Raw genomic sequence first — 24,810 nt, forward strand, 5'->3', positions numbered from 1 at the left:
TCTCCATTTAGACTTTTGGAAGCTGCAAGTTACTTTGCAGTAACTATCACACCATTTTATACTGAAGATATTTCTCAAGGAAGCATGAGCAAAACAGGCTGTGAGGAATATAACTGAGGATTGATATTTAAATATTTAAACTTTATTGAAGATATACACAGCATATGAATTAATCTTTCTGCACACAAGACCAGAGCATCTTACTCCCACATCCTGTGAAATTTGTGAAAGCAGAATGGTACAATATATTCCACATTAAAATTATTAAAATATATTCTAACCAGGTAAGACAAGCTTCTTCTGTACTCTCCCCTCCTTTGTGCCATAGACAAAATCTAAGCAGATGTACAAATACTGCACCATGCCAATCAAAATGTGTTCAAGCACTTAGAAGAAAACAAAGCATCTTATAAAAAGTCAGATTACATGAAGTTTGTGTTAGAAGGATGCATATTTACATCTCTTCACAGAGGGTGACTGAGCTGTGACCCCAGAACAAAACCCCTCAGGGATATGGTTCCATGAAATGCTGGCTCTGGCAGCAAAGCTGGCCTCAGTAGAAGTCCCCACGCTGCAATTCCCCATCTCTTCAGTTGTGGCAACAAAAACTCTTTGTGGGCTCAAGCACACACCAGGTCATTAAGTTGTGAGCCTAAAACTGAGCCTTAGGAAACAGATGCCATGTTCTGTGTTTAAAGCACATCACAAGGGCAGCTCTGTTTCAGTGTGACCTGAGACACTGTTCTACTATAAGTGCATCACAAGAACACCATCTCGAGCACTCCGTCCTGCTGATGCCCTGTGGAGACCCTCATGCCATTAAAGTAATTTCCAACTGCCCTTCCCTGGAAAAGTGAAGATTCAAGATATCTCAGATGTAAAAAAGGCTTCTCCCCATGGATCCTTGCAGACATTGTGCAATGTTCCCCCCTGGGTTTCGCAAGCCCATCATCCACCCCATGGCATCCCCTTTCCCTGCTTCCCCATTGGCTGTGGGGTTTGGTGTCCTGTTCCACTCTTTCCTATGGCTACTTGCCCCTGCCCTGGCCCTTGTACCACCCACGAACCTGAGACCCTATATAACTAAGAAAGACCACATGTTCACTCTCTTGGCATCCAGGTTCACCTTCAGCTCACTGGAATAAACACTTGCTGGAAGTTGATCTGGGGCTGGGAGCCTTCTGCCTCTCTGCTGAGCTAGCCTGGTAACGTGTGTGGTTGTGTGAGCTTCATTGCTGCCTGAATTCTTCTTAAGCAGTTTCTCTACGGAGAGGCTGACTGGGATTTAGAAAGGCTGTAGCTGCACTCCAAAAAGACACACTGTTACAACGCCCTCCTCCGAGCTGTTTATTGCACACACTTGGTTCTTCAATTCAAAAGCATCTTTTTTGGTCCACGTCTTTTCTTCTTCCAGGCTCCCCAAGATTACTGGGATTCTCATATTTGATCACCTCAACAACAAATTAATACTAAAATTTTATTTTGAGCATCCTTTAAATGAGAAAGTTCAAATAACTTACTGAACTAGTTCCATAAACCAAGTTTTAAGTTCAAGTTTTTTCTATGAGCATTAAATAGCTCAGAACAAAAAGGACTTAGAAAGTATTTCTCTACTCACTCAGAATTAACAGAAATTAAGATATAAGTAGTTTACCATAAATGTAAAGTACTCCATGTATTAAAAAACCACATCCACCTTATATTACACAAGTTCTTAGTGAGTAAAGCCTACAAAATACATGTTCCAGAGTAGGAGCAATTATTTTAATTACAGAGTAGTCATAAAAGGTTTAACTGCTGGCAGACTGAGGGATCATGACATTCACTTGAATTTGGAAATATACACGTTAGCTCTTACGATCCAAAATCAGCAGAACACGTATGTTGTATTACAGACTAAGAGTCATGGATTACTCTCCTACACAATCTGGCTTTAAAGTCTCTACTCTTTTCTCACTCCTGATTTCCCCTCCTGTGAAGGATTTGATTCTCTTTCCCTAAACATCTCCTTCCATATGCAATTCCAGGGTGAGGCACTGAGAGGAAGGCAGTTCATCACTCCAGAATATTCTGTGATGCACTGGGGCAGCCTGCACATGGCAAGGAGGATGACACCAAGCCAAGAGCATTTGTCCTGGGAAAGGATAAAGAGGCAGGACAAAAGAGGATATCTGAGATTTAGTCCATTTGAGCAAGGCTCTTAAGGGATGACTGAAAAAGTTATTTCTGAAGTGGAAGATGATGGGGAATGATGAGATAATTTAAGAGCCAGGAATAATGGGTGGTAGATGGAGGTAGACTTTGAAGCTGTAATTGACACAGACAAGAACAGTATATTTTAAACATGCCAGAAAAAGCAGTTACAGTGTTCGAGTGCAATAGGAGGAGGCACAATCGACAGGTTTTATCTAAAAGAACAGAGAATTACTGTTCCATTATGTCAATTTTGTGGTAAGCATAATGCTAGACTTCCTGCAGCACTTTCATCTGACTCCAAGTGCACGTCTCATACAAAAGCCAGAGAAAAACAAGAGCCTCAGAAAGGTCTTCGGTTCTTTCCTAAGCCCTGCCTCAGTTGTGTTCATGTTCATTTTAGACTGATATATGTTTTGCTACTGCTTTTTCCTAGTTAATTTCAAAATTTGGAAGGTTTGAATAGTGGCATTCTTTCTTCCAAAAGAGGGAGAAAAATTCATTTACCTGATGGAAATAAATATAACAGAGGCTTTTATGCAGCAAAGAACTCCAAAGTAAATGGCACCTGAAGAGAAGCTGGATTAAAATACCAATGCAGAATTCTCTGATGTCTGCATCCAGCACTAATTGTTTTTCATGGCTGGTTTTCAAGGGCATATTCATAACTATCAACAAATAAAGCAGGAGAATGAAGAATTTCATCCATGGGAAGAGAGATTCCTGTTGGGCATTGTAGATAGGTTGGGTGTGAAGAGAACTTAAGACACAGAAATATTTCTGATCTTGCCAAGTGTTTATGGGACCAGGGGACTGATGACATTGGCTCTTTGTCAGCTTAATTGCACATTTTACTCTGACCTATGGCCATGTTTCAGCAATGACAAAAAGCTATAAAGGAATAGTTAATATTCCAACAAAACAGGCAACTAATATATTCCAAAACATATTCTGTAAGCAAAAGTTTTTAAAGCTTCTCAAATTGCTTTTAATCTTATCTGTTATACTTTTACTACCTACCTTCCACTGAGGCATAATATGACTGTGTCAAATACAAAACACATTACAGGCTTGACAAGTCAACAATCCTGAGCCTCAAATAGGCACTGTTCACATACAGAGCCTGTGAACCATCAGAGAACCAAAGGAAAATCACTGCCTTTCCTCAGGGTTTGCCAGAAGAGGAAGTGTTATATAGGTCATATCTGTAGCCCACAAAATTCCATGGTTTTCTTTTTCCTAGGGAGCACTATGATGCTTAGGATGCACAAAGAGTTCATGGTACACAATTATACAACACGATGCCTCAGGCAAATGACTTCTATCACACATCTCAGCATGTTTTTAAGTTCAGGACTTGGGGGTTTGACAAGCAGTGTTTCTGCATTTGTAATGCCACCATCTGGAGGTCAGCAGACTGGTAGTACACCCATCAATATCAAAATAAAATGAGGTTAACAGTGATCCTGCCCAAATCTTTTAAGACCGAACTATTTTTGATGCATATTTCCAGATCTCTCTTGCTAACAAGGAACTGGAATGCACTGTTTGACAAGTAAGTAGAATTTCTGAACCAGTGCCAAAGTGTATGACTGCAAGCTGTAGAGTACACAGCACATTTCAGGTAATCATACACGTATTTTTTTGACCTGTAATAAAGCTTGGCAAGTAGAAAACAACTGGATACCATGAGAAGATTTCAAATCTTTCAGAAGGTTTTCTTCCTATAATGCCATCAGGCAACCCTTCAGGCATTTATTGGTGTAAGAAACAATCTCAGAAGAGGTGGTATGCATTTATTTTAAAACCCAGGACAATGAGGAAATAAGCACAGTCTGTGAAAAGCTGGAATGAGCAAACTGAAAATGATGGAAATACTTCTGTCCAAGCACTACTGACTATCTAAGAAAAAAAGGAGAGGATTGAAGAGAGATAAACTACCCCTTATCTCATCCTCTTCTTTGAAGTTTATTGCATTAACTTCCAGTCATTTTATGTAGTTACCTGCTGTCTTAAAGATCTGCCTCTTCCATTACCATGACTCTCTTTTACATGCAAGGATACAGACTGACCAAAGTCGCCTCAAATCATGAAGAGCTGCATTCAGTTTTGCTCACAGGAATTATTTTCTAATGATGTCGGGTACACTCTAACTCAAAGATTCTAAGGTTTAAATGGATTTTACCTTCTTGATGCAGAAAGGAGGTATGAAGAGACACCTTGAGCCATCATTGCATACAATGACTTTTCCTTGTCTACCACTACCTTCCCAATGGAAAATAGCTAAGAAATCAACTAATCAGTTACTACAGAATTTAAATAGGCTTTAATAAGTCTGGTCACAATTATCATTGTCACATTAGGACCTGTCAGTGAACCATTCTGCTCAACACATCAAGAAGCCCCAAACAACAACAAAAACCCAAGTAAGTGTACATACTTAATGAAATATTCAAATGTTTACTTGGGAAAAAAGAGGCCGCAGAAGCTGCCAGTCTAATAGGAGAAGATTTTCATTCCTCCCAGAGCCTTACAACTTACCCTCCTCCAATGCTGCAATGAGTGTATCCCACAGACACCCATGCTAGCAACCACACTATTTCACCTGTGAATCATGTCAGGCTGACAAGCCTGTAAGTGCCCAGTCATTCCATTTATTTGTCAGATACTTTTCTGCCAAGTTGGTTTATGCTCAGGTTTTTAAGTAATCTGGCCATATCTTGAAGAGTTATCTAGACTGATTTAAGTTTAACTTTAATATTAGCATTAGAAAGAAAGGTATTCTGAGTTTATCTGTCTTTTCCTCAGGCTAAAGAAATGTTTGGCTGAGCACTTCTACCTCCATGTTGCAGGCAAACATCACTTATTATTCCCTCCAAAATTCAATGCAAAGTGGACAAAAGGTTCTGCTTCAGCATTTGACTGGCTTGTGGAAAAGACACATCATATGGGCTCGTGCCTTTTCAAGAGTAAAATGGTTTTTGTCTGAGTATAATTGCTGGTGTTTTGAGCTCAAATGCTCTGTGCTCCATCACACCAGCAGACAAAGAGAATGCTGCTGCAAAAGAGCAGTTCTTAAAGGCAAGGCTGACCTTCAACCCCTCTGCAAGTGTGGCTGCACCATCTTACAAAACCTTGTCCATTCTCAAAATACATTAAAGATTACTCTTTAAGATCAGGCAACTGATTTTGTAAAGAAATATCACATAAAATACATTACTAGCTTATTCCACTGCTTACACTCTAGGTTTCTCAACCACTTTAAGCTGGTATAAACAAGTACTTCCTCTAAGAGCACCAGTCTGTTCTTCCTTTTCTTTGCCCCTGGTTCCTTACTCCCACTGCTTCCTGCGCAGCCACACCAGCAGCACAGCAGCGAACCAGACACTGTAACTGATCCAGGCTGAAAACTAAGCTGACAAAAACATGTCCAAGCAGCTAAAGAAATCCTTTATAAAATCTGCATGGCTGCAGGGATCCATACCATCATAACAGGGAGGTACAGGAGCAGCTGAAGTGTCCCTTTGGGCAGCAATACCCAAAGCCAGAGCAAAATTGCAGCTCACAGAGGAAAGGAACTGTCGGTGGCTCCCTGTGGCTACAAGGTCAAAAAAGCAAACTCATCTGCCCAGCTCCAGACACCTGCTGTGCAGAAGGACCTCAGGCATGCTGGGAGAGCTCTCATGTATTCTCCTTGTACTTGCCAGATGCAAGGCAGAACACCACTTGCTTGGCCAACAGGCAGCTATTTTCTCCCTGGCAGTTTTGTGGCTCTGTTGCTAATAATTAGCAGCTGTTTATAGTAACAGAGCTGGCCACAAGGGATTTTTTTGGGCCCATGTCAATACTCAAGTGTTCAGTCACTGCACGAGGAAGAAAAGCATCTAGAACACATACCTGGAGGTTTTGGCCCAGCTGGATAAATGTGCTCAACTACCCTACTCAAAGTTCAGAGGAAGGGCTGTATCCTTCTGTGATCTGATGAATTTGTTCCATCACAAAGGTGTAGACAAACTCTGTGACTTGCTATATAGGTGAGTCATAAGGTCTTTGGTTCAAAAGGGCAGCAATTATAGGCAGGCAGTTGTTTCAACTCCCATTAAGAATATTAAGACTTCTGACAGAACTAAATGCAAGCATTGAAAGCTTTTTAGCTACTACTTTCTAAAAACAGAACTCTATTAACACTATCAGAGAGGGATGACTACACTTGATCAGGAATTTTTTTTTAATCAGTTATATCATGTATTACTTAACAACATTCCCATACATGAGCTATGTTACCTCTGGATCCTGAAAGTCAACCTCTCATTTTAAAAACAGTCTTACATTACACTGGACTGGCCTGTTGTGAATCACTAAAACCCTGCCAAAGGAAAAAAGTTAAGGCTAACTGGGTGCAATAAAGAACCACATTTGACATGTCCTAACATCTAATTCATCATTTAGGTAATCAAAGGCATTGAAACACAACAGCACAAACCAGCTTCTTCCACAAGGATATTGTGCCCAAACAACCTTAATGACTAACACTGACTGCAGGTCAGGCTCTTAGTAAATTCATCTTGAAACCTGAGATTAAAAAAAAAAGAAAGAAAGAAAGAAAAAAAAAAGAGAAAAGAGCCACTGGAAACAGCACAGTGCTTTTGCATCATGACCTACTTTTGAAGCTACCACACAATTTAGGCCACAGAAGCAAGGTCTGGGCAGGGGTAAGTCATTCTGCAGCATGTTGTGAATTAAAACAATATGGAGTAATGCACCTCACACGGAGAAACAGCATTTTCCCCACTTCTTCCAACACAAACTTCTGTCTGCCTTCAGGACTCTTCACACACTGTAACTGAGTTGATGTATTTTACAACCTCGGCCTTGCTGTTTAAGCCAAAACATCATGTTTCAAATACAAATTCATCTAAGAGAAGCAGATGATGCTGGCAGCTTTTCTACTCTTAACACTGAACATCTGACAATCTCCACTCCCCCAACAAATAAATATCCAAACCACAATCCAAAACATAAAAGGAAGGGTGTGAACAGCTTGACTTTGGAAGGGTTAATGAAGACTTGTTGCACCCTTTCCTCGGTATGTATACAAAATTCTAGAAATTATTAAAGCCTGACATACACAGGCTTACAAACTCCAGCCCTGCCTAAGTTAAATCTTCCATAGGATTGCCTGCTTCCTTCTTTCCATAAAGCATGGCCTTGACTAGAACCTCCTTGGCTTTCTTGGGATCCTCTTTCCACTCCCTCAGAGCTTACTTGGAAAATGACCAAGAGAAAGATTTTGGTTCCTGCTGGAAGATGTGGTGATGCTGTCACAGATGGCAATCAGGGCATGACAAACTCTCCTGACTGGAATTTTCCTGCCTGGACACATGAGGAGGAATAGAAAACTCAAGAGGTAAGGTGAAGGTGCTTGTGACATCAGGGAAAACAGCTTTGTAAGACAGCACTATTTCATCGTTCTTTGCATTTTGGGGGCCAACATAATTTCTCCATTCATGACTGGGAAAAATACATAGGAAATCATGGGTCTTTATGCAATTACTGAAACAATTCTGGGAAGCCATCTTTTTAAGAGGGATCCAGAATTTAATGTGAGACAGACTTTATTCAGTGGATTGGATATTATACTGCTCCCTAAAGGCACAGCCTGTTACTAATATTAGATCAGATTACATTGTTAAATCACGGCTGCTGCTGTTTTTAGTAGGAAATACTTCATTTTGTTAAACTGGAGAGGTGTTATCTGATTTAACTTGTACTTTGATTTACTGATAGGTAAAAAAAGTCGTATATACTCACATTAACTTCATGTTTATTAATACAGATACATTAAACAAGTAAACAGCTAAGGGGGTACATGCATAAACAGCAGTAGAAAAGCCTTCAGAGCTAATGGAAAACATAACAGCTGGGACCAGAGATCCTGGGAAGAAAACAGTCACCCAGAAGCAGTTTCGCAGCACAGCAAAGACATAGGCATGCCTGATTTATGATGGCTGCATCTCCATTTAGCAGGTTCTACACCCAAAATTAGGTAAAGAGCAAGCCAACAAGCACTAACAGCTTTCAACCCCAAAAAAGTAACAACCAAGTCACTACAAAAGCCCAAAAATCAAAACGTCATGGGGACTCAAAAGCCAGTGTGCAGATATGCTGTTATGGGCTGCAAGTAATGACTTTCAATGAGAAAACTTACTGATTTGGTCAGATAGGTACAAACTTCAGTCTGGCCTGAGCTAAAGCTACGGTCTAGCTTGGAATGTCCTAGTAAAAGATCCTCAAGTTTATAAACCATGTGGACCCCAAACGTTATCTCCCATCTGAATTAAATGGATTCATTCCCTCTATCTCTATGAAGTAGGGAACTGAGGGAAACAAAATTAAGGCTATTGTCAGCAAACATCTTAATACATAACCAAGTGGATTAATTGCACCAATCCCACCTTCCTGCAGAAGGAAAAGCAATGTCCAGGGCTGGTGGTGCAAGAATAATCCTATCAGGACATCCTTGCTAGTGGTTTTTTTTGGGGTTTTTTGGCAAGTTTTTTCACCAAGGCTGTTCTCCTGATTGCAGTGGGGAAAATGGAATACACCAGAGCAACCTTTGCTGATTCTTCAGAATAAGAAATACTTTCTGTAATAGGTTGAGACTAGATTTTTGCATGAATACTCATCCATAAAAATAGTCAAGCCAGGACTGATTACTTCATCTGTATCTGCAAAGTTAGACATCCCTTGCAGATGCTACTGTGAAAAGCACATTACTTTCATGTACTGGCATTTAAACCAATCATATTCACTGCCTGAAAATTCACAGGCTGGTTTCTTCAGGCTGCAAATACTTAAGAAACCCAAATACTGCCAGAATATGTATTAGACAATTACAGAAGCTATTCAATAGATCAAGACAAAAAAAGAGTACAGCATAGATCTTCATAAACCAACTTCCTCTAGCATATCATTAATGTCTGCAAAGTCTAATTCATTGGAATTATCTTCAATTACCAGTCCCTAAACGCATTACCATCATTCAGTCTCAGAAAACTCTGGTAAAGGAAGCTTTTGAAAACATCCCTAGACTTTTGTGCACCCTCCAACAAAGACAGAGAAGTCAGGTTATGACCAGATTTTACAAACTCTGAGGAAATAATTACTCCCTCAGAGAAAAAACAAAACATCTCAGAAGAGGGTTTCTCACATTTCCGATTCTCCAAAGGGTTTATAAACAAGTATATATAACTGGTTATATCATCTTGCACTAAGTGTTCTCATTTTGCCTTGTTTGAGTGGACTCACAGATCAAAGGGGGAACCTCATCACCGTGATTGCTTGGTAATAAAGGAGCATTTACAGCTTAACCTGCAGTTTGAGCCCACACCGATTCATCACGATTGCTGGAAATTGTCTCCTGTCAGCACAAAGGAGAGAGATTCCTTCCCTTCCCCACGCAGGCTTTGCCGAGCTTCCCTCCATCTGAGCCAACAAAAATACTCTTAACATCCCCCGATGAAGTATTAAATGGATCTCATCACTTCAGTACTGAAAGAAAGGAATAAAAGATGTTTAGAGATAACATTATTTCTTACTTACTTCCTGGCACTAAAAGAATACCACCTCCTCCTAAATCCGTGCTGCAAAGGGTGTGGTAAAAGAGCTGCTTTCCACCCCTCTGGCCCCACACCTTCGGGCATGAGGTGGTGCTAATAAAGGAAACTGCAAGTGTAGGGTGCAGCACCTTTGGTAAACATCTCCAGCGCCTCCCTTTAGCAGAACAAATAATTACAAACAAATGTTGAGAAAGCACACTCCATAAAAAGTATTGCTGGAGCATTTGAGCAGATCCCTGCTCCAGTTTTTTAGACTGTCCCAAATACCAGCGTGACAGACGTGTTTATGTACACTGCCATGAAGTAGAGCTATTTGATTTAGTTACTCAATTATTTAAATAAACATTTGAACCTAGCAGTGATGCACAGTCTGTATATTTTAAGTAAGGTATAAGATAAACAAAATTAAGAATCCCCTCTTAACCCCAATAATTATTAAACTTTAAGAAAATCAGATAATTACTGTTTGGTCAATAATATGAATAAATCACTTAAAAGGGATGCATCACCACACTGATTTCAGACCTTATTTACCACATTTAGGATCAACACAGTAAGAACTTCCACAACCAGTACTTTTAACAAAGTAGGGAAGCCACACCAAGGAACAGTTACATTTTATAGCAGATAGAAACACAGGTAATAGACAGTATTTTGGCCAAGTTACAAACCATCCATTTTAGTGCAAATAATATGCTTTAGACAGCTGGTTTATAAGCAGCCCCATAGAAAGCTGATGGCCACATTTAAGAGCAGCTTGATCAGGACATTTTGATTTTGGACGATGAACAAATGCTATTTTAGAATGTGTTTTGCCAAGCTCTAACCCGGTTAGAACTGGCAGGATAAGATATTTACTGACATATACACTAAAATAATAAGAGGTTACAAGTGCTTGGCAGTTGGATTTGACACATGAAGACCAGCTAGCAGGGCAATATTTAGAGGACACAAACCTCTTCCATTTGTGACTCTGGAGAACTATGAAATACTTGGTAAAGGCTTGCCAGAATTTGGCATTTTTACCTAATTTGGGAATGACTGTCAGCTGTTCTCCTCTTAGAGGATGCACAAGCTCCAGGATCTATACCACTTCAACAGCAGACATCTGGACTGCTGTAGGGCGAGACCTGCAGCACTCCTGCACCAGAGAAGCACAGCCTGCTGTTTGCAGGTGCAGCACCTGTTTGCACCCTGCTGTCACATCAGTGCAATCACTATACAAGTTCTTGCAGGTGAAAATATTTAAAAGCAAACCCATCTTCCACTCTAGGTTTAGCCCTGTCACAGTCAGACAATTCAGTCACGCTTTGTCAGTCTCATCTACTTTTCCTCTATGCTTCCTGCAACACACAACTGCCATCCTCCGAGCGAAACTCAACATATAACCCAAGGGACAAAGCTGCACTGTGAGATGGGGGCAGATCTCATCCATGGAACTCTATGCATCATCATATCATCCAGATCATGGGGCTTGCACCTCTCTAAGTGCCCACAGAGACAATTTTCCAAGGCAGAGTGGTTAAGAGGAACCAATGGTTTCAGCAGTTGCACTATACCTATTTCTTACAAGACAGCTGGGACTACCACAATCAGGTTGTGGAGATAGTAGCGATGCTAATGTACATTTAAATGCCTTGAACACTGGTTGCCCTTGTGAGCTATTGTTTCCACCTCCTAAAAGAAAAACCAACAACAACAAAAAAACCCAAACACAAAACCAAACCAAACCAAACCCCACAAACAAACAAAAACCCAAAACACCCAACCAAAACCAAAAAAACACAAAACCCAAAAAAACCCAAAAAACCAAACCCAACCCACCCTAAACAAGCAAATGCTGTTTGAAAGGCATCTAGTCTCCCAAAAGCATTTTCTGTTGGAGGTTACTATCAGATAACAGATGGATTACCTAAAACATCCTCAGTGAATTATCTTTCACATGTTAAAGCAGCTGTTCTTGAATATCCATAAGAACAAAACATTGTTGCAATAGTGTCTACAGGACTAGGCAGGCTTCTTCTAGGAAGGGGAGAGTTTCTCTGCATTAAAAATACGTTTAAAATCAACAAGTCATAACCAATGTTAATTTAGCTGTAAGATTCAAAGTGATTGCACTTGAGTCATTCTATAGATACAGGGCTGCTGACATAAAGAATAGGACAGTGAGAGGTTCAGCCTACACAAACATGATAGATTGTTTAGAAAACAAAGCTAATATAGTGGTTGTTTCTTTATGCAAGGCTAATTGCATACCAGCTAGAGTGCCTTTCCAGATCATTCTCAAAGGCAGAATGAATTTGTGGTCAGATAATATCACAGGTATTTCCCTAAGTAGGCAGAGCTGCTTTAATAAGTGCAGGCACTGAAAGCACTATATGTGAAGAGCAAAACAATGAAGGAAAGACCAGATCTGAAGTGCACAAAGCAGCTCGATACTGATGTGTCACAGCTGAGCTGGCAGGTTATCCTACTAGACATCTAATATCCTCACAAAGGGATGGGATCCTTTCTGCAAAGTGCATTCACAGAACAAGCAATCTCTTTTGCTCATTCTATTACCCTGGATAGACCCTGAAATCTCAAGCCAAGGGGGAAATCCAGAGAAAGAATAGTAACCTGAACACCTGACAAGATAAATTTGGCTTTGTGCCTTTATTGTTTAAAGAGACACCTAAATTCACGTGCAGTTAGTGTAAGCCATCTTCAGAGGAAGGAATATGAAAGGGATTCCACAGACTGAGTAGGTGCAAATAAGAGCTACAGCTTCAATTCAGGACTGAGTGTCTCCTTAAAATTTTGAAAGGCACACCAACTACAGCTTTGAGAGCAACAAATGAAATTTGGTGGGTGTTGAGTTGAAGGATAAAGAGGAACAGCAATGTCTTGCTCAGATAAATCTTCAGAATTAGTCTAGCAGGCACCTAACATGAAAGGACCTCTCAGCTCAGGGGCTGTAGGGCTATTCACAGAACAGAGGAAGAACTGACCAAGTAGTGAGCTGATTAGTGAATGCTGCCTTCACTGCTCTGAGGCTATCTGCTTATGCATCTCAACAGACTGACAGGAGCATTCTCTAAACCTGAGTAATAGCATCTAGCAAGAGTGTGGGCTTCATGAAGAGATTTAAGTTAAATAGCTCTCATTCATCTTCTGTCATCCACACACCTTTATTATAGTGCTTAAAGTTTGTGGTTGCATCACTGACTTTTCCTCATCTTGCTCTACTCACATTCAGTCTGGATTTGTCTCTGCTGCTCTGCTCAGATGACAGAAGAAATACCAGACCAAGAGTTTTAGTCTCTACTCTTTTCTGTGCTTTAATCATCTTTATGGTTTGGCAGCAGCTGTTGGGTACAGGCACACCACAAGATAGGGACTCAGCTCTGCAAGCTCTCAGAGCTTTCTGTTCTCTGATCCTAAAAGTATAATGGATGCAGAATCTTCTCACTGCTCCTCTGAAAAACTGAGCCTGACCTCACAGTATTCCAGATGTTACATTTCCAGCTGCCTGATCTGTCAACTCCTAATCAACTTGCAACTTGTTAATCTATTAAATTTCTCCATTTTCAAAATTGTCTTGATGTTTATCTTCCAGGAGATGCCAACTGCCCACAGCAGCATCCCAAACAAGGAGTAGCACTATGGCAGAGGTCAGACAAAGGATGATGGGAGCACACACACACCTGGCAGAAGCTGTTTGGTTTTCTGACTAGATAAATTTCAAAGGGATGTTCTCTTTTCTGTGCTGCAGAAGGAATCAAAGGCTTGCATCTGTGGGGGAAAATGGAGGAGACCAGGACAGTTGTCATTTCTACCAGGGGATGAGTTAAAGTTACAAAACTAAAGTCAAGTACTTGAATGAATACTGCACATATTACCTAATCTCAACTTTTCAGAGAGTTTTGTCTTCAGACTATTTCTTTAAACAACTGCTCTACTTTTAACTGAACACTTGCTCTTATCAGCTCATTCTGGTACAAGATAGCGGCTTGGCTTCCACCCCAGTTCCCATGAAGATAGTTAACACAGATTCCTTTCTCTAACATCACAACCAGCTAAATCCATTTATCACACGTGGAGTTGATAAGGGATACGACATTAATTCCTGAATTATTTTGCTGTCTCATTGTCTGCAAGGTGTTTATAAGCAACAGTTTGTTGAAATTAACAGACTTGTCATTCAGCCTTACCACCCACTTGGCTAAGTCCTTGAAAAGCAAACACAAAATTTGTTACTTTTGCATATAGTCCTACATATTTGAAGTGCTACACCTGCTCGAAGTATACAACTGTTAAGAGCAGGCAAACCAAAAATATGAAGTTAATGAGGCTTTGAGCAATTGGCAGTAAACCTGGTGACACTGTGCTGACGTTAACTTTGCTTAGAATTCCTAAAAGCCTTGTGTAAGCACTTTGGCATATTGAATGGCTTGTTGTAGGTCTCTGGTTCAAGGGTGAGATTTTAGAACTGATTCTAGACAAGTAGAATTGCCTGAATTTGGTCACTCAGGAAGTCTTCCAGGGAAAATCCTACTCTGAAACACTTGAAGGTTTTAATAAATTAGCAGTCATGTAGGATTTCACAAGTCTTATTAATAAGCAGTAGGATGTGCCATGCATGCCTGAATATATTCGGGCTGTCAAATTTCGATGAAATCATCACTGAAGTGGGTGGGACACTCAGAGCACATTGCAACAGCTTCCACAAATTTTGCTATGAAGAGCAGCTGACTCCAAAACAATATTCCCAAGTAGGGAATACTGTTTCAGGAGCTTTCTAGTGTTGGTCCAGAAGTATCACCAGCCCAGGCACTGAGAGCAGGTTTACTGAACAGGGATCTCTCTCTAAGGATCAAAAGCATAGTGTGAAAGAAAAAACCAAAAACCTAACAAATATTTATTTAAACACTGCCCCTGATAGCGCTTTAGAGAAGGGATTGCACATTTTTCAGGAAGACCTGTGGATTCCAGCAGAGAAGCACAACCCAAGTCAGTTGAAGGAACATCCTGTTGAAGGAAGATATTCTCACTTTTGCCCTAATGTCCTTTTAGAGGTGAGGATCACCTCATATGACAAATGATTCCTCATCAAGCACAACAACATTGAAGCCAAACACTTCAGTGAACAAACCATGCCGTACATCAGATTAAGCCAAGCAGAAAAAACCGAGAGAGGAAATAATGAAAAGGACAGGAACCAGAAGACATGACTACAAAGTCTGAAGGTAATGAGATTATTTCTAAACCAAGTCTTGACAGAGGTTTCAAATGTAGAAACTGTTGAAAGTACAACATGACGTGATCTCTCCATCAGAAAGGTAATGATTGGCCCAAGTTGTAACAGAGAATATTTTCTAGATGCAATGGGTAACAGAAGTGCTATTATCCATTATGAGGAGGACAACCAGCAAGTTCACTCCTTCCTTCCCCACTCATGGATCAACTTCTCATGGCTCTAACAAGCTGAGGTTGCTCCCTGCCATTCTTTCATCTTCACTTGTGAACACAAAATTTCCCATCTCCCAGAGCCCACAAAGGCACAGACATTTGCATGTGCTGCATGCAAATGTAGGTGTGAATGTAGGTGTGAGTCTTCAGCAGTAACACAGGAAACTGAGGAAGAAAACTATTCATTTCTTGTAGCTTGTGAATCTAGTATTTGACTAACAAAATCTTCAAGCTAATGCAAGTGACTGGTCAACACAGAGGTATTTGACATTTTACACTTTAGTCACTTGTCAGAGTGAAGAAGCCCTTAGGGTGATAAATTTCATGGTTACTGAACCTTATTTTAATGAAATGTGTGGCTTGCCCTGCTGGGCTGTATTTTATTTTGGCGGCTTTACTGAGAACAATGTGCTTAGTCATTTTACTTTTTCAGTTACAGGACCAGCATATGCAATAAACCAATGTATTTATAATTTGAACAATCACCTGCCAGATTTTCAGGAGGAATAGGATTTGATTAAAGCAATCAGTAGTTAACCATAACATATCCTTAACTGCTTTAGGTTTTAAGAGCCTAAATAGATTTGAAATAATTTAATGTTGCTTTGCAGAGCAGTCAAGATTTAACAGATAAAACAGGGGCACCACATCCCTGTTATCTCATTTAAGTGAAACCCATTCATCATCCTGTTAAGTTTTTATTCTTCCAGTAACAAATTTCAAAGTTCAATGTATTACTTCTATATAAAGATTTCTGCACAACACATGAGCAGACTTTTGACCCAGACTTCTCTGGAGACATACATATGATCATGTAGTAAAACAGGCATAATTCAAAAGGTCACTTCCATTTCGTTTTAAATCTTTCCTTTTAAGCTAAAAGATATCTAAATTGAAGTATCAATTCCACATTAAAACAGCCATGAAGTGACACATTACTATCCTTAACTTGTATTCTGGTTTTCAATCAAGCTGCAGTCAGTTTAAGTTAACTTAATTGGGGCAGAGAGTTAGAGGACAAAAAAGTCTTAGTTTATCAGGAAAAAAATAAAGCCTGCAGGAAAAAGAGTTCACATGGTGCCTGTAAAAATCTTCCTACTTATCTGTAGTAATGTGAACAGCAGTGTGTATAAGTCAAACAAGATTTTGCTACAAAAGTTTTTTTTCATCTTCCTCTGAGGACTTTGTGTGTCCTTGCTCACCATTCAAACATGAAGTCTGGAAAAACACAATGAATATAAAATGTGCAACTGTAGGTTGTATTTTACCTGATGAAAGAATACTTGTCATGTTACAATAAGCATCAACCAGGCTTAAACCTTCGCTGGCAAGGAGAGCAAAACTCAGCCTTCAAAACATGGAACTGAAATTAGCATAGACAAATTTCCCAGGTATGAAATGCTAATTCATTCTGAAGAATTGTGTAATCAAAACAGGCTCCAGTTTACTTTAGGACACATGGGCTAAATCAGCCATCTGGGTAGAATCTTGAGAGGCCTGATCCCAGATTTCTTTGCTGAACAGAAAACAAACTGCACACATGTATGTGCCTTCACACATGCTTTTTATTAAACACTCCCTACCAAAAGGAGCAGGCCTGACAACCATTTGCAGAGATTAAACTATTTCAGAAGCACTGGCAGCTAAACGTTGCAGCCACAGCTGAATCCCACCAGTCTGTGAGCAGTGACACTTGTCTGTCACTTTGGATACATCCTCCCCACATATGCCAGGAGTGAAAAACTCCCCACCTACCTGATGAAAAAAGCTTCCCAGACTTTCAGGCTTTTGCTGCACGATCTACAGTTTAATTCTGTGCCTAAACTACTTAAAAGTCTTGGGAGTGAAGATCTAACATGAAATTAGAGGCCTAGATGTAAACAATGTAGGATGTATTCATTGCTCATGTAAGCCTGCAGTATTTTCATTATTCCCTGCAAGGCTGAAAGGGTCACAGCATTATTACAAGCCTAAGCCCTTTCAGATACAAAAAGACAGACTTATGTAGCTTTAGTCTTAGCTGCTCACATCAAGCAACTTAGAGCTCAAATTTGTCCTGTGAGGCCAACAAATTAATGAAGGAAAATTCTGGGCTCTTGCTTGCTTTATCAGAGAGGATGGAACAGAGAAGTTTCCAGCCTTGGCTTCCTGCTTTCCTCTCAGTCCAGTCCAATATTTTAAAAATTTCTCTGGTGAAAGCCAAGAATTGGCCAGTGTTCTTGTTATTCTCATTCTTTGAAAAGATATGACTATTACCCAGACAATGAGAAAGGAAGTTATTTAATCCCTACATCAACAGTGAGTAAGAAAATGAAGTATTAGAATGGCACTAGCATAACTGCATCAGGTAAGAATTAAAAATCATGCTGGACAGTCATTAATGCAAAAATAAGGAACCCATTTTTATTTAATATTTTGACACAGGCAGGCTTCCACTCATTTTCTAAGTTACAGGGAAATGCAATATTAATGAACTGAATGCTGCTACCGGAGATAAACCAAGTGCTGCTTTCATTTGCACAGCACTTCTACCCTGACCAGATTCATCTAGATTCAAGAAGGAGAGTATAGTGCATGGTAAAGGTATTATAAATACAGAGCTGAAGTATTTAAACACATGGCCTCATTAGAAAACATACCTTTAGTATTAAAGCTTGGGGAACCACTACCAGCACCCCTTTATTTCAGACTATTTTTTTTTCACAGAGAAAGCAATTTTACTGCAAATGCCTGAAGCACAGAACTGCAGCAGCTTTCTTATCCCATCCCCAAGGGCAAGATCTTCAAATCATTTGGACAACAGTAATTTCTGAATGTAAAGCTGAAATTTTATTCCCTACTTAAAGAATTTGTCTTTTGTAAGCTATAGTGTATATATATATATATATATATATATACACACATACATAACTCCAGTCAATACAATAATTGCACATAGGGACTTAAAGCTTTCTCTGGTAGTGATGTTTGACCATGGGTCACTTAGCAGCAGCGTCTTTGTCAGTGGCAGCCCCTAAAATTCCAAAGGTCAGAAAAGGCTGTCAGGGACACATCAGTTACTAAGTTCCAAACAGACAGAATGAGGCTGTGATCCACAATCAGGGCAACTTACCAGGTTCACTGAAGGATCCTGGAAGTGAGACACTCAGCAATACACAGACTCCTCACAGAGCCACCCAGACAGGGAGTCTATTCACAAAGAGCTTCTTGAAGAGGCTGAAGTGCAAGGAACAGTGTAGCCAGTATTGTACCAGTGATAAATTCAGGCATTAATTACAGCCAGTTATTCAGTAACCAGCCTTAACAAAGAACTGGAACTGATCTCTTACAACGTGTTAATTTAGAAGGATAGTTAATGAGGAAGAGCAAACTACTAAGTGCAGTTGAGGGAAATACCATGCAGTGTTGGGCTGCTGGAAAGAGCTGGAAGTTCATAGTCCGATGAATGTACAGGTTTCGTAGTTTGCAGTAACTGAGCACTGTTGTTTTGGTTTTTTCTTTTCTTTAAGTGTATCTCTACCACGAAGAAGTCACATGATGCAGTGAAATCTGTTCAAGGAGCACAGAATCAAGTTTATACTGTACACCCCTCAGACTCATTAGGTTTTACATGGACAAAATCATGTTACAGAGATCTAGCCACAAACAGGCTAAGAATACCCTAGGACAAAGTAGTGAGGCTTTATCTTAAGTCATCACATCAAGGCTATTACTTGTCCACAAATATATCCTGCTGCTCCTAACCAGAAAAAGGCTTACTAACAATACCAAACTCACTAGACACACAGGCATCTGATGTTAGCACAAAATTCATTTTAAGGGAACCCAAACCCTTTTATATACAGCTTAGTTAGGGGCTACTACACAACTGAAAGTCCATGGTAGTGTCCAGGTCATATGCATACAAAGAAGATCAGAGATCCCACTAGTTGCCATAGGGTCAAAAGGCTCATTTTCAACTGGCACCCTGAATTGTCACGCAAACTATTCCAGAGCAATTGCCTGGAAGGGAACACACCTTATCTGATTCAACTCCATTTCTTCAGTAGACTGAAAGATCTGCTATGCAGCTGCATAATGAGAGATACAGATAACTGCTCATTCACTCTCTTTTTTCAGTTTATTGAAAGGAATTTGACTTTTAGGGAGGTGGAAGGGCTATGACTTTGGAAACAATCAGGGTACCTGTGCACGGAGAAGTGGAAGCCTTTTCCCTCTACACCAAAGCTAGAAGCAGAACAAGAGCCAAGAAAAAAAACAAGCCCACATCACAAGCTGATTCCCCCAGATAGGAATCAGATAGCAAATGGGACATGCACTAGAAGTGCTGGTGTTAAAGCAAGCTCTGCATTTGTTTTGGGTTATTTTTTGAACTCTTGGGAGTTAGCTGGCCAGCCACACTACTCTAAGGAGCAATAGTTCAGACTGTCAAATCACTCCTCTGGGAGTACCCTGAGCCAAACTGCTCAGACCAGTGTACTTGCTCAGATATTCCCCTCATAAAAGGGGAAGAGTATTTTTTACCCTTTATGTATGCCTTCTCCTCACCCACAAAAACAACAACAACAACCCCAAAAAAACCCAGTTCCCTCAAACTCTTCTTACCTGGAAGCACAGATCCACCATCAAGACTATTTAAGGGTTTTAAGAGTTGACTTCTGTTTCTGTTATTTGTACTTCCATGTGATTGATAAGAAAGTTGTAGGTTAAACAGTGCTCATGTTAAATGTATTCTGGAAGATTGTTTGCTGTGTGTAAGTGATGATAGGAAATTAAGTGGCACAGAAATCTGACTGCTCTGCAGTCATCGCTTGCTGGGTTAAGCCACTGGTTTCTGGACGTGGTCCAAAAAGATTGATCATATATTCAAGGGCAGAATGCCGAAGATAAGAGTGACATGCAGTTGTGCTTTTGTAAAAGAACACTGGGTTCGGCCCCCAGTTAGATCATTTATTTATCTGGCACTGAAGGGTGATAATGGCTTGTTTTCAAGTCTCCAAAATAAATGAACTACACTGCATGCAGAAGTAGTCCAGGCCAGCCAGCAGAGTTTAGAAAATATGCAGGGTCAGCATAACACTGGTTTCAATTTCAGTTACAAAAACATGAGAGCTCTCATTTAAAACAAGATGAGGAAACTAGGTCCTCTCTCCACTCTGCTGAGAGAACCAACCTTCTCTTCCCAGAATAATGGCAAAATCCACTTCGAACAGAGTTCAGCAAAACAATTCAGGGTAACACCTTCCTGCTGCCATTTACACACCAAAATTTTCTTTAAAGTATCTTTGGCTTACTCTTAGGACTAAGCTTTATCTCCTACCCTTTTATGACTTGCTGCATGAGCAGCAGCTATTGACAGACAATTTCAGTCGTGCGAGGAAAGTAATTCTCAGTTCCCTCCCAGAACATCTCGGGCCATCAGATTAGTCAATCTTCATATAACACTGCAAAAGAGATTGAGTCAAGCCTGAAGTGTCAGGCCAGCCAGGTCTCCTAAAGCTAAACTTTTATAGTCTTTATCCTCCATAAATAAGAGTCCTGGAAATCAAGTCTTCCCCAGCTTTAACTGGGTCTTAAGTTTTGTTAGTGGTCCACATTGTGGAGACCAACTTCCCATCATCTATAGATTGAGATTCATGTTTTGAGCAGAATACAGGCCAGAAAGAGCCAAACCAAGGTCAGGAGCAGCTCTTAAGCCAAACCAAATCATTACCCAACAAAAGCCTTGTGTCCTGATGCTTGCCAGAGTCACTTGCCAAGAGCAAGTTTGATGAGGAAACCTGGCTGCTTGTCCCGAGTTGTTACAAAGCCGTATGCCAGCTGCAGTCTAAATGACTGCACAGCACTTGTTGGAAGCACCAGCAAGAAGGGGCTTTAGTTAATAGCCACCGTGTGCCAGTTAGGTCACAGCACAAACCACTCCATGCCTCAGACACTGCAGTGCTCTGACTCCATCACTGAGATGCCCAAAGATCAGCTTTTAACTCAAGGCAAATTTAGTACTGAGCAACTCTATTGGAGGTCTACATTTAATAGTATAAAATCAGCTCTTTTTCATGCAGAATACCTTGCTTCACTTGGAGGAATATTATGCTTCTTTACACTAAAGAGTAATCAGTTTATTTAGAAGAGCAATAATAATCCAGTCCGTGGATACAAGAGCCCCTCACAGTCCCAGATGCAGGATATAATATCTGTTTACCAATGGAAGCCTTGGGTAGTTTGGGCAGGGCTGTGACCCAACTGCAAAACGTGTGGGTAACTGATAAGCCACTGACCGTAAAAGTCACCTGACAGCAACAGCTTACTGAAAGCACGCAGTCCTTAGTTCACAACACTCCACAGCTGAGCAGTCTCTGCTTCCATGCCTGCTTTCTGGGCTGCCCAGGATCTCCTAGCTGAAAGGTGACTCTCAGGTTGAAACATCAGCTGTCAAGCTATCCATGTGGTGTCACTCATCCTGACAGTGCTCTGCTTCAACTTTGGCAAGTGGATTGTTTTCTGGTTTAGCATGGAGCCTTAAATGCACAACAGCTAGAAAGTTTATTGGACTTGATACGGACATTACTGGGCAGGTGTAATGCTCTGTTTAGGAAAAGTACTGTGTCACTCATGTCAGTTTAGTGCTGGTATATTAGACTAAGCAACACCCACTGCATTCTGTAATCCCCAAGTCGATACACTGCTGTTGAATAAAAGTGTTCAGTAAGGCAGACACTAAGCTGAAGGACCCAGGAGCTCCAACAGAATAGGTATCAGATCACTTAACCCATCTCTAAAGGAAACAACTGCACATGAGGCTGTTCTGTTAGAGTTTTGGTGAATCGTATGCCTAGAGTTAGAATAGGTCACAGCCTGGGATCTTGCAAGTATTAGAGATATAAAGGTCATGGGAGTGACCCTTGCAAAACTGAAATACAGCACAAACAGTTCTTCATGTTACTCATTACTCTGCAAGCTGCTAAAGCTTCCTGCTCCATCACAACAGCCTTGTCACTTCCACAGGGCTCTCCTGGCAGATCAGCTGGAAAGCTCCATTTCAACTCCAATAGCTTTGCCTATGTTCAGCATGTTTTTACATTATTAAAAGTAGCCCATAGCATTGCAGTCAGTTTGAAAGGCAAGTAAAGTTTGTTTTTATGTCAAACACCACTCCACGATACATGCACTGTTGCTCAACATATACTGCTTGATCATCTGATGCAATTATTTTAGGGTGTCTGAAGGGGAGAGGAGGTACAGACCACAAGTTAAGTTCAAAAGCAACTACCAGCTCCAGCTTGTGATGGGCAGCATGAAGGATTTCACTGGTTTTGCCCCACATGCAAGCACCCAGAAACTGCGAATGGAAGTGGCTTTCTGCTCTAGGAATTGATGCTGGAAGTCATAAGGTGCTCAGCTAAGGATGGCAGTGGCACATCACAGGCAGAGTTTGCAGACTGTTAGACAAGATTAAATGCTTCTTTAAAGTGTAAAGGAATTGTTTACAGCTTAATTCAGTGTCTGCTGAAAGCCCTGAAGTGTTACATGCAGCTGTGTTCACAACTGCAGGCACTACCTAGCAGGTCATTCCAGCCATTATCCCCCCCCACCCCAGGAATTCATGACTCCTAAATCTTCAACATCGTTTCTAAGCTGCTCAGTTGGCAACGTATTTTGACTGCAGAAAGTTTTCCAAACATTAGATGCAGGTTCACTGGTGAATTACTCTGCAGGTACCATCCAATGTTAATATTCTCCTTGCTTTTATAGATGATCCATTTAAGTTTATACAGGGATAGAGGCAGAGTCCATGCATTCCCACCTCAGCACACAAGCAGAGTATTTTACCAAGTCTTAACTTTCTAACTCCTGCTAGAGAATCCAAAACCGGAGTGAGTTTAAAGGTAATTAACCTTGGAGGTCACAGCCCTGTGAGACAGGTCCAACTCCAGCTTACTCTCTCAGAGCCTGTATCTGCACCTGGAGGAATCAAGGCAGTTACTTCAGACAGCTCCTCAAGAAGGCTCCATACTTGCTCCAGTGTGAAAACTTAAGGTCACATGCACTTAGACATCCAAGCATGTGCATTGTTTCAGTCAGAGTTATACCACGCTTCACTGGAAGCCACGAAAATATTCCACTTGTGTCACCCCATTGAAAAGGCACGTGAACAAAGTTGCACTTCATGAGTTTTGTTGTAACATGACACTGAAGGAGCAACTGGTTCACCAACTGTCAGTCAGTGTTTCTGCCACCTTCTCATGACTAAGGACACCTCCAGCAGAAGACAACCTCCCTTGGTCACTGCAAGGCAGCACAATACAAATGTAGTTAAAACAGACTGAAACTTTCAGGCACATTTCAGCTTGGAGCGAGAGGATTGCCCTCGATTGCAGGCAGACCCCACAGCATCCAAGCGAGATTGCTTTCTCAGCAACAGACTCCCGGAGAGCAGCAGGCTCCTGCAGGAGTTAACCCACGGTTACACAGGAGGGTTTATCTGTGGAGCCACACGTTTTCCTTTTGCTAAAGATGCCTCAGTCATACATAATTGAACACAAGAACTGCTATCATTTACTTGCTCGAAAAGGCACGAGCCAACCCATGTAAACTGGCCTTTGACACTACAAATAGCTAACTAAAATAGAAGTTGTTCCACTGATCCCACCCATTACATCATGGAAATTGTTATTTTGTCATGAAAACACCCTTTAGTATCCAATTTAATCTCATTAATAGAGGAATGAAGCTCCCACTTCCAAGACAGCAGCTGCCACTACCTTTGCCATACACAGGAACTCACAGATGTTTTTGGATGCATTGGAGACTACTGGATGCATCTTTAGGGGTTGAAGGTAGTGTCAGCTTTTCAAACTTACAGTAAAGAGCACTTCTGTAAGCATTTATAGCCAAAGCGTCAAGTAAATAGTTTAATCTCTTGTCTGAAACCTCTTGCCTTACTTAGGAAGGGAAAAATTTGGTATGTTGAACATTTCATCAATCCAGTGATTAGTATTAATCACTAAACAAACCAAGCAAGGAAGACCTTATCTTGCACAATACTGGTAGGAGGGAAGAAGTCACACAAGCCATGGCAGTGCAATAACATCAGCAACCCCCCTCTGCCAGGTATTTACAAAAAAGCCTGACTTGGGGAGGGAAGCAGGAAGTATTCACCAGCTTGCTCTTTGAGCTCAAGCACCTGCTCAAGCCATATTTCATTAAATATTTTAGTAGCACTGTCTGATCACAGCAGTGGAACATGACGCAGCTCACGCTGGAGCAGTTTTTGCAGAGCAGAAAGGATACATGCTGTAACAGGGCAATTCCTTCCCACGGATTCTCATAATGCTGCAGTTATTTGTCTGTGCTCTGTACCTAGTGCTGCCTCCCCCTGTAGAACCAATTCTTGTAACATCTCTTTTCCTGAAGAAGAAAACAGCTCCTCTGTCTAACATTCAACATCCTGTGATACCTTTCCTATCCTTTCCCATTTGTAAGTCTCTGAATTAGCCAGGCTCCAGCAACATTGATTCATTCACCGCACCCAGTGCCGAGTCAGAGC

The 24,810-nt window shown here is 40.8% G+C and overlaps 1 protein-coding gene across 9 annotated transcripts in view; it reads right to left on the reverse strand.

The window, feature by feature from the left end:
- The window catches only part of SLC45A4 (solute carrier family 45 member 4), a 63,897-nt gene that overhangs the window by 37,366 nt on the left and 1,721 nt on the right, over window positions 1-24,810 (reverse strand). The window contains exons 1-3 of one of the 9 annotated variants that reach the window (XM_066336780.1): window positions 19,282-19,349; window positions 18,660-18,812; window positions 18,376-18,479 (exon numbers count right to left, since the gene is read on the reverse strand). The exons of 3 other annotated variants lie outside the window; for them this stretch is intronic. The gene's annotated coding sequence lies outside the window, so the exon portion shown is untranslated. Of the gene's footprint in view, window positions 1-7,458; window positions 7,565-18,375; window positions 18,813-19,281; window positions 19,350-19,868; window positions 21,344-24,810 lie in introns of those variants that run through there. 5 more of the 9 variants (XM_066336756.1, XM_066336787.1, XM_066336763.1 and 2 more) reach the window with 5 other exon arrangements.

The sequence above is a fragment of the Sylvia atricapilla genome, chromosome 1 (assembly GCF_009819655.1).
Source record: "Sylvia atricapilla isolate bSylAtr1 chromosome 1, bSylAtr1.pri, whole genome shotgun sequence".
In the NCBI taxonomy this organism is placed as follows: Eukaryota; Metazoa; Chordata; class Aves; order Passeriformes; family Sylviidae; genus Sylvia; species Sylvia atricapilla.